This window comes from Cajanus cajan, chromosome 10 (genome assembly GCF_000230855.2).
Source record: "Cajanus cajan strain Asha chromosome 10, NIPB_CcT2T_4, whole genome shotgun sequence".
Classification (NCBI taxonomy): Eukaryota; Viridiplantae; Streptophyta; class Magnoliopsida; order Fabales; family Fabaceae; genus Cajanus; species Cajanus cajan.
Window position 1 is genome coordinate 27,456,181 of NC_138526.1, and position 9,002 is coordinate 27,465,182.

Below are 9,002 nucleotides of genomic sequence, written 5' to 3' on the forward strand. Positions count from 1 at the left end.
GAGTCTAGTTCAATACTATCTAATTTACCACTCTTCTTGTTTGATTTATTATTAAAATATTATTTACATTATAAACTTAATTAATTAATTAAGCCTATAATATAATTTTTCTATAAAAAATAATTTATTTTATTGTAAAAAATCATGATGGTACATAATTAGGGACTCTTTTAAGTTTTTTGCTCCTATACATATATTGTTGCATGCATATCCAAAAATTGTTGCATGAGAATCTAAGTTAGACAACTCTTTATGTTTATCACTACTTAATTGCTACGTTGTAGTAAGTGTAGTAACCTGCTGGATCATTATAGGTATCATGCAAATAAAATGAAATTGTTTGAAATTATTGTATTATTTTTTTATCTATATAATAATTGGAACAAAATATTTTATTGTATTAAATTTTAAATTATTAAGATTTATTTTTTGTTCTTTTTCTTAGTTTTGTATATAAAAATATAAGAATTAAATGATTAAGAACTTCAAACGAAGTTCATGACCAAAGGTCAAAATATCTAAGTAAATTTAAGTAAAACAATATCTCTCTGAAGTTAACTTTTGAGAGAATTTATTCCAATATTATATCAAATTAAAATATTAATAAAAAAATGACACACTTTGAATTTTTTATATCCAAATTTGTAATACTCAAATCTATTTAAAATAAATGGTTATATTTTTATATTTTGAAAAAAAAATATTTTATTACTAATTGTAAATAATATTAATTATTATACATGACCACTATATTATAGTGATTAAGTATAATAATTGGTATTATTTATTATACGTTGTTAAAAAATATTAATTATTATACTCTTATCTTTTGTAATCGAGAATTTAAGCAAATTTAATCTCTTAATTAATATAATTATTTAATTTATATCAATATATTATACTAATTAAAATAAAATTGTAAAAACATTTCATTTTTCGCAAAGAAAACTTCTTTGCTTTTTTTTGTGTGATTAATAATCAATAATTATTATGTTTTGGTCAAAATGTTTTTTTTTTATTATTTTATTTCTATTTATAACTAATCATAATTTTTATAATGTTTCTATTTTTATATAATTGAGAAATAATTAAATTAAATTTCTTAATTAGTATAATCATTAATATAATAATAATAATTGTTATTAATATTATTATTGAATTTAATTTCAAATTAAAAACTACTTTATACTACAATTAATAATACTAATTTGTATTTAATATTTATTACCATAGAATTTAATATTTTTATGTAACTATTAATATTAATTGTATAGTAAACATTTATTACTATTATTAATACTTATTATATAGTATTAATATTTGTTACTACACTATTAATAATAATAGGAAAAGGCAGATTTTAAATAAAGGCCTATGACTTCTTTAATGTCTGACCTTTAATAAAAATGTCAAAATTAAATGTTTAAAAATTTTATTTACATAGAAAGGTTAAACTTATAAAAAAAAAGTTTATTAAACTTGATAGGTCAGCTTATTTATTTATATAATATAATAAAAAATTAATATACATATATTATTAAAGATATATAAACAAATAAATTTATAAAACAAAAATAAATTATCAATATTTAAAATATTTGTTTTATACAAGTCTTTTTTTTCATTATAGGTTTATAAACTTATGATCTGTGTGTGAATGTACGTCAACTTACATGATTAAGCATGAGTTGTTCCTCCAATAGAAAATGATTTTCCTTTTCTCCTTAATTTCTTTTAAAATTTAAATTTTAACAACATTGAATAAACTATAATGAAAAATAATTTTATTTATATAGTATAAAAATAATTATTATACATATATTATTAAAATATAAATAAATTTATAAAACAAAAAAAAAAATTATCAATATTTAAAATATTTTTTTATACGATTATTTTTTTCATTATAGGCTTATAAGCTTAAGAGCTATGCATGAGAGTGTACACCAACATCATGATTACACATGAATCATCCCTTTTAATAGAAAATGATTCACTTTTTTCTCTATATTTCTTTTAAAATTTAAATTTTAATAATATTGAGTACTCTATATTTTAAAAATAAATTTGTCAGCTTTTTAAAAATTAAGTTTATTGACCTAATTAACATTATTAATATAAATAGGCTAATAGGTCAGACCAGACTTTAAAAAAAGGTAAATCAGACCCCTGAAAAAACCTATGATATATAATTGGCTACACTTTGGCTTCAATTTTGTTCAAAGTTTAACTTCACCTGACTTATTCGCATCTCTAACTATTAATACTATTTATATTTAATATTTATTATTATACTATTTAATATACTTACATAAGTTTTTTTTTTTGTGTTCTGTATTACTTAAATGCTGATAAGAGAAAAATGTGGAAAATTGAATAATTTGTATACTTTAAGTCTTTGCGTGTGTGTGTTTTTTTTTCTCTTATTTCTTTAAAGTTTGTGTTCCATGATTCTTTTGTTCTAAAATCTAATAATGAAAATTTTCATTAAATGAAATGTCAAAAGCCGCATGACTGGCCGATATATAATTAAGTCTAAAATAAATCTTAAAGTGAGATTTTTTTTAAAATTAATAATAATATCTTTTAATAAAAATAAAAGAAAATATTTTAGAGATGGGCCTTGAAAAAAATAATTATATTCTCATATGTTTTAGAAATAAAATTTTTTAAGTGAAATTTTAAGAATGTAAAAAGTAACTTTTTAAGTTATATAATCTTGTAAAAATCATATAAATATCAATATAAAATTGTTTTTTTTTAAAGGGTCCTAATGCAACGACATTGTTGGCTTACCCTTTGGGCCAACCCTACTAAAAGGTAGAAATAGATTGTGTGAAATCCTCTATCCTACATGTGATAATACAATATAAAATCGAATAACCTTAATATAATAAATAAACTCAAAGTTCACCTACACTACAAGAAAAATCAGCATTATTTACGGAAGAAATCCGTAGATAATGCTAAAAATCTGTAGGTAACTGTTAATTACCTACGGATTACCTACGGAAAAAAATCCGTAGGTAATAAGGTCGTAGATAACGTTACCTACGGAAAATTTTCCGTAGGTAACGTTACCTACGGAAAATTTTTCGTAGGTAACGTTACCTACGGATTTTATCTAAGAAGTACTTATTCATATAACCCTAATTACATACTCAAATAGGAATCAAATAGTTATTTATATTTAAATAAAACATAAAGCTAAAGAAATAACTTCAACAAATTAAGAAGTATAAGAATATATATTTTCACTGGAGTACCTAATAAGCACGCAACAAGCTAACTAGGTAGTAGGTAGGTACACAACAATATGACTGGGCAGTAGGTATGCACACAATCCCCTGCAAGCAACAACAACATAAATATACATGTGACAAAAACTAATCATAACAAAAAATTAAAACTAATTTTGCATGTGATTTGGAAGAAAAGAATTAAAACCACTATAACATTTCATATCATCATAAATATTATTATCAACTATAAAGAGAAAAAATATTTTGTATCTCTGTTTAATTACTCTTGTCAATAAATAATGTGCAATTATTATAAACTAAAAAACTTTTATAATATTTATTTAGTTTTTTTTTTTTTATTTAAAAAGTTAAAATTATCTTATAAGTATAAATTAATTTAATTATCGTAATATTATTGGAAGAATGCATTATATATAGTGACTACTATTTTCCATGTAAGGATGCAGCTCAACTACCTAATCTCCCAATCCCATCAAATACATAAAACTTTTAAATGTGCAAAAAAAATGCTAATTTACAAACCTTCCAAACTTCTTAGTTGTTACATCTAGTGTTCTGCAAAAATGAGACACAAGAAAAGCTCCAGTTAGAATCACTGACATGCTAAACTGAATATATTAAACACAAGAATTATAGAAAGACAGAAAAAAGGAATAATCATGAGCTGAATTTCTCTCGGCCTTCTTTCTCTCTGAGTTCAGGTAGTTTCAACCTTAATTTTGACATTAATGAAACTTGAAGGCCAATGCTTCTCAGTTTGATCCGCTAATTTCGTGCATTTATAGTTGTAATGAAATTCCTTTTTATCCAATAGAATAGGAAAAAGAATGGCCTAGTGGTTTAGGATAAAATCTCCCGATAATGACAGAATTGGATGATGAAATATCTTATTTAAGTTAATTTTATGTGTTTGTACTAGCAATTGTTTCTATTTATTTTTTATATGTAGATTTTCACCATCACATTACTTTTGAACTACGGACCTTAGGACTCTAGTGGCTTTTGTCTTCATTAAGTTTTGCTGTGCAGGGAAAGGAATCTATTCTTTTGGGAATGAGAAAAGGTGAAAAACAGTCAAATTGAACAGTTTTACATATACTGGCTCACCCTGATAGTAGAAAAGGGAAATAGAAATATTTAATTGAATAATTTGAAAACTATATTTCACTTCTTTATTGTTTTTTGGTTAGACTATGGATTCTATGAATCCCATGTATATTATTAACTACCCCATGTTGGGTGCCTGTAGTATTTAGTACTACCAACCTCTTGCTCAAATGCAATCATGGATTTGGCAGTGTCAAGGGAGAGTTCATTAGAGATCGATCATGTATTGACCCTTCTATGGAATCCATCCACTTTCGTACGAGGGATCCCAAGATAGAGTGAATGACAACTTTGTCTTTGCGTGCATCCCCACTCTCTCTCTCTCTCTCTATCTATGTCACCAATTTTCAGCATTCAATTATTCACAGAAGATGATTACAACGACCAGTTAAAAAAAGTCTTTGAAAAGGGTCAAGCATTATTCCGTGTCAGGTGCAGGTGCTAGTTGGAAACGTTATCTCGTGAAAGTTCTCTTGCTTCACTTCACCTCTTTATCAAAGAAAGGAAGTTTGGTTGAATCACGTCACTGTTCAAACCAAAGTTGAGGGAGAAAATGGTATTCAACCTGAACCATAACCACAGTGGCTCAGAGTTCTAATTTTAGTCCGAGATATATATTAAGGTCTCATGTAAGGTCAACATCATTTTCAGCTAGCTTTACTCTAATCATAGCATTGGGATGTATGAAAGAAAGCCATGAAAGTTGTTTTTTGCTGAAGTGTCAAATAAATTGAATAAAAGAGGCACCTAAAATGGTTTGAGATTCTTTTTTAAAATGACTATATTCCTGTCCTATCCTCCGTGGACAACTAATCAACATTATCCATTACGTGTCGTGCCTTCCAAATCATCACACAAGTCTTTAACGCCTTGTCAAGTAGCATCCATAATTAGGCATGGTAAAAAAACACTTTAAAATTGTTTAGCAAAGAAAAACACCAAAGCCTGTGTCAGTTTAAAAAGTTTGGAAACTTTTGTAGACAAAACCATTTTGCTGAAAAGCAACACAAGTAGTAGTAACACCGAGAAATCAACGGGAAACATGTCAGTTAACCAGTCTCGAAAGAATCAAACAGAGATATGGTCATTACTGCACACTAAAACCAGAAAAATTAATTTTAAATCCACTTGCAGCATATTTTTTTTATCAAATATCTTATTTACTGTATAATAATATATATATATATATATATATATATATATATATATATATATTTATCAAACATATTTTTTCATTTAAATCTTATTTTATAAAACATTGACAAGATGTAACAACACCACAAAGAATGAAGCACCTCATGACTACAAACTTGTATTTTTTGGTAGTGTGTCTCTGATTCTAAGGCGCAAAGAAGTATTTGCAAGCTAACCTGGTAAGGCAATAAAAGCATCTGAATGCTTCGCCATCTCTGCCTTCCTTTGGTGCATATCAGCAACAGCTTTTACTTCTCCCACTGTTTCACCAGTTAGCTGCAAAAGGGTATCAAAGAAAGAGCACTTAGTAATGATGAAAGTTGCATGAACCATAATCTGATTCATTTAACCTATTTCTATAACATATAAACAGGAGATACTGAAGCAGTAGTGGTAGATATTCCAGTGGAATATTCGTGTACAAGATAAAAGAAACAAAGTATTAATACCAAAACTGTAAAATAGTTAAGTTTTGAAATAGAAAACGTGCTTATGAAGTTTGGAAAAGTTGGAATAGAATACATGAATAGAAGAATCCTTGATGAATATGAGAACAAATTATAAAATAAGAAACACAAGTAGGAATAGTTTATTGCAAGAGAAGAGAAAAGGGGTTAAGCTTTTTCTAATGGATGAAGCAGATTTAATGGATACACCCATGCACATGTATTAAGCTTGAAGTATGGAAAACTGATAATTTTATAATATAGAATGTGAAAGAGGTTTTGATTAGAACAAGGGAAATAATGGAAGACTGCTCAAATCCTAGCCAGTAGCCACTAATGCAATCAAATAATTAGCAGATTTAACTAAAAAATGTGATTAAAATAACACTTATATTTATTTTTGAAGAGGAGCAATTGTATAAGGATGCTCGTGAACTCTTTCACAGTTTCACGTGTTTATTTTTTATCATGACATCATGTGCCAGCCAATCAGAATAACAAATAATATTTCATCTCTTTTAGATTAAATGAATCTCTTTGACAGAGGTTTCAGCTTCCAAACAGAGCATGGATGCTCCCTCTAATACTTAGGAAGGTGAAGACAAGCTCAAATATAAAGAAAGAACCATGAAACTCTGTTGGAAAGCTTGAATTTAGTTATTCACAAATTTTCTTCAGTTCAAGTAGTGGAGGTAGGTCATAAGGCAATGCAGTCTTTAGAAATTGTAAGCAATTAAGTCTAACACCATATCACTCCATAACTTTTTTAAAATGACAATGCAGCAACATAAGCTATGTCGTATGTCAGGAAGGAAGAAATTTTCAATTGAACACTAACACTTTGAAAGCTAGATTGCAAAGAAAAAAAAAAAAAGGAAATTGCATTGGGCTCCTCTAATCTCCTCTGTACCTGGTCTTTGTTGAATGGAGTAGTTTTGTTTTAGTAAATCACTTCTGTAATTACTATGATGTTAGATCAAGTTACTTATCAGTGAAATGTTCTGTTTACTGGCTAATCCATCATGTTGTGGGTTAACAATTGGAATTCTAAACACTTGAAATGTTCTACAAACTTGTTATCATTTCTGAGAAACTGCTGTTATGATTGTTTCTTTTTAATTTATGCATAACAAAAATGTAGCTTTGTAAATGCTATTTGCTCTTTTGGTGGTTCTGATAATTTACAAAGAAACATACTGCTGGGACTGAAAAGTACATCCTTAATTGATACATCTATTAAGTTATTTAAGTTTCTTGAACTTAGTTGTGGATAATCAATATCAATGATGATATTAATCACTCATGCCTTTGTGCAGTCTAGCAAATGGCATTCCTTTATATCTTCATTATGGCACTATGGCTACTATGAAGCCAAGAGCACAAATATGGCACTAATGGCCCAACGCATTTTTCAGCAGCAAGAAAAGGTTCAAATAGAAAAAACAAAAAAGTGAGTTTTAACGTGTAAGTTAACTGATGTTATGGAAGGGGTGGTATGTGAAAGCCAAATTATAAAATAAGGAAGGTGGGTGTCAATTAATAAAATAGAAGGGAGGTCAGTGTTATTTTGACAGACCTCAAGGGAGGATATAGCAATCAGCACTAACAAAGTACTAAATACTACCTAATTATAAACACCCGTTTGAAGCAACAAACAGCATTATACAAACAAAAAAAAAAATTAAAAAAGTGACAATAATTAGCTACAGCAGCATAATAACTTGCAAACAAGAAACAAATGAATTAACCTAGCAGAATCAATCTATTTATTCCCTGGTTGGATAATTTTTTCCGTAAACACTTACAGAAGAAGAAAATACGAAGGAAAAATACATTGAGCTTCTTCATAAGTAAAAATCAACTGATGCACCTTAACTTTTGGAGAAGTTAAATGAAAAGAAGTAAAAAGCTTACATAAAAAAGTGCATAAGTTGATTTTAGCTTGTGCAAGAAGTACAATTCATTTTTCTTTCTTATTTTCTTCGGAGAAGTTTATCTAAACAACCCTATAAACTAATTTATTAAATTTTACTTCAGATTAAAATTGAATAACTAGTAAATAGATTACGCATATTAAAGAAAGAGGCTATGAACTAATTTGAGTAAAGCACATGATACTCACATTTAGGAAAGAACTCTCCAATCCTTTTAAGCTTGTGAAGTGTCAGAATCAAAGGACAAAGGATAACAATTCTGAGCGCCAAAGTAGAGGAAACTATAGTAATCCACCTGAAATTCAATTACTGGATTAACACGAACGTTCGTTTCAGAATCGAAAACTGAACAGAGAAACAAATGTTACAGTAGCAATGGCAACAAGAAATACGAGACCTAGAAGCTTACCACGGAAATCCAGAAATATCGTGGAGTGATTCGAGCAACCAAATCACCGCGCGAACGGGGAAAACGGCGTCGTCTTCACCGTCGCCACTGCTATTGGTGATTGTTTTCAGAAGATTTAAAGGACCTTCGCTCCTGGAGCAGTGCGTCTCGTCGGAGCAGGCAAATCGCAACCCCGGTATAGCGTCGTCCACTGCAGCGATTGAATGGACCGTCGTTGCTCCTCCAAGGACCGTCGTTGCTCCTCCAAGGACCGTCGCTCCTGGTGTGCGTTTCGTCAGAGCAGAAAATCGCAACCCTAAAATTCCGCAGGCAACCCCTAAGAAAGTTTGGCAAAGCGTTTCGTCTCATGTCTTCAGCAACCCCTAATACAATGCAGTTTAAACGCTGCGTTTTTTTTGTTTTAGTTATCTACGGAATTTTTTCCGTACGGAAAAAATTCCGTAGATAACACTCTGTAGATAACTAAAAATTACCTATAGAAAAAATTCCGTAGGTAATATTCCGTAGATAACTAAAAATTACCTACGGAAAAAATTTCGTAGGTAATAATAACATTTTTTCTTGTAGTGCTAGGTAGAGAGAATCATATTTTAACATAAATTAGACTTAACGAAAATAATAATTACAACGAAAATAAAAAATTAAACTA

The 9,002-nt window shown here is 28.4% G+C and overlaps 1 long non-coding RNA gene across 2 annotated transcripts; it reads right to left on the reverse strand.

Moving 5' to 3' along the window:
- Window positions 1-2,863: 2,863 nt before the first annotated feature.
- On the reverse strand, window positions 2,864-8,724 carry LOC109814630 (uncharacterized). 2 transcript variants are annotated; one of them, XR_014430195.1, is made up of 5 exons: window positions 8,354-8,724; window positions 8,133-8,253; window positions 5,741-5,840; window positions 3,786-3,818; window positions 2,864-3,347 (listed from the first exon to the last, which is right to left on the reverse strand). It is a non-coding gene; the product is annotated as an uncharacterized LOC109814630 (long non-coding RNA). The 2 variants fall into 2 exon arrangements; XR_014430194.1 differs by having other exon boundaries at window positions 8,133-8,239; window positions 8,354-8,721.
- Between the last annotated feature and the right edge of the window lie 278 nt (window positions 8,725-9,002).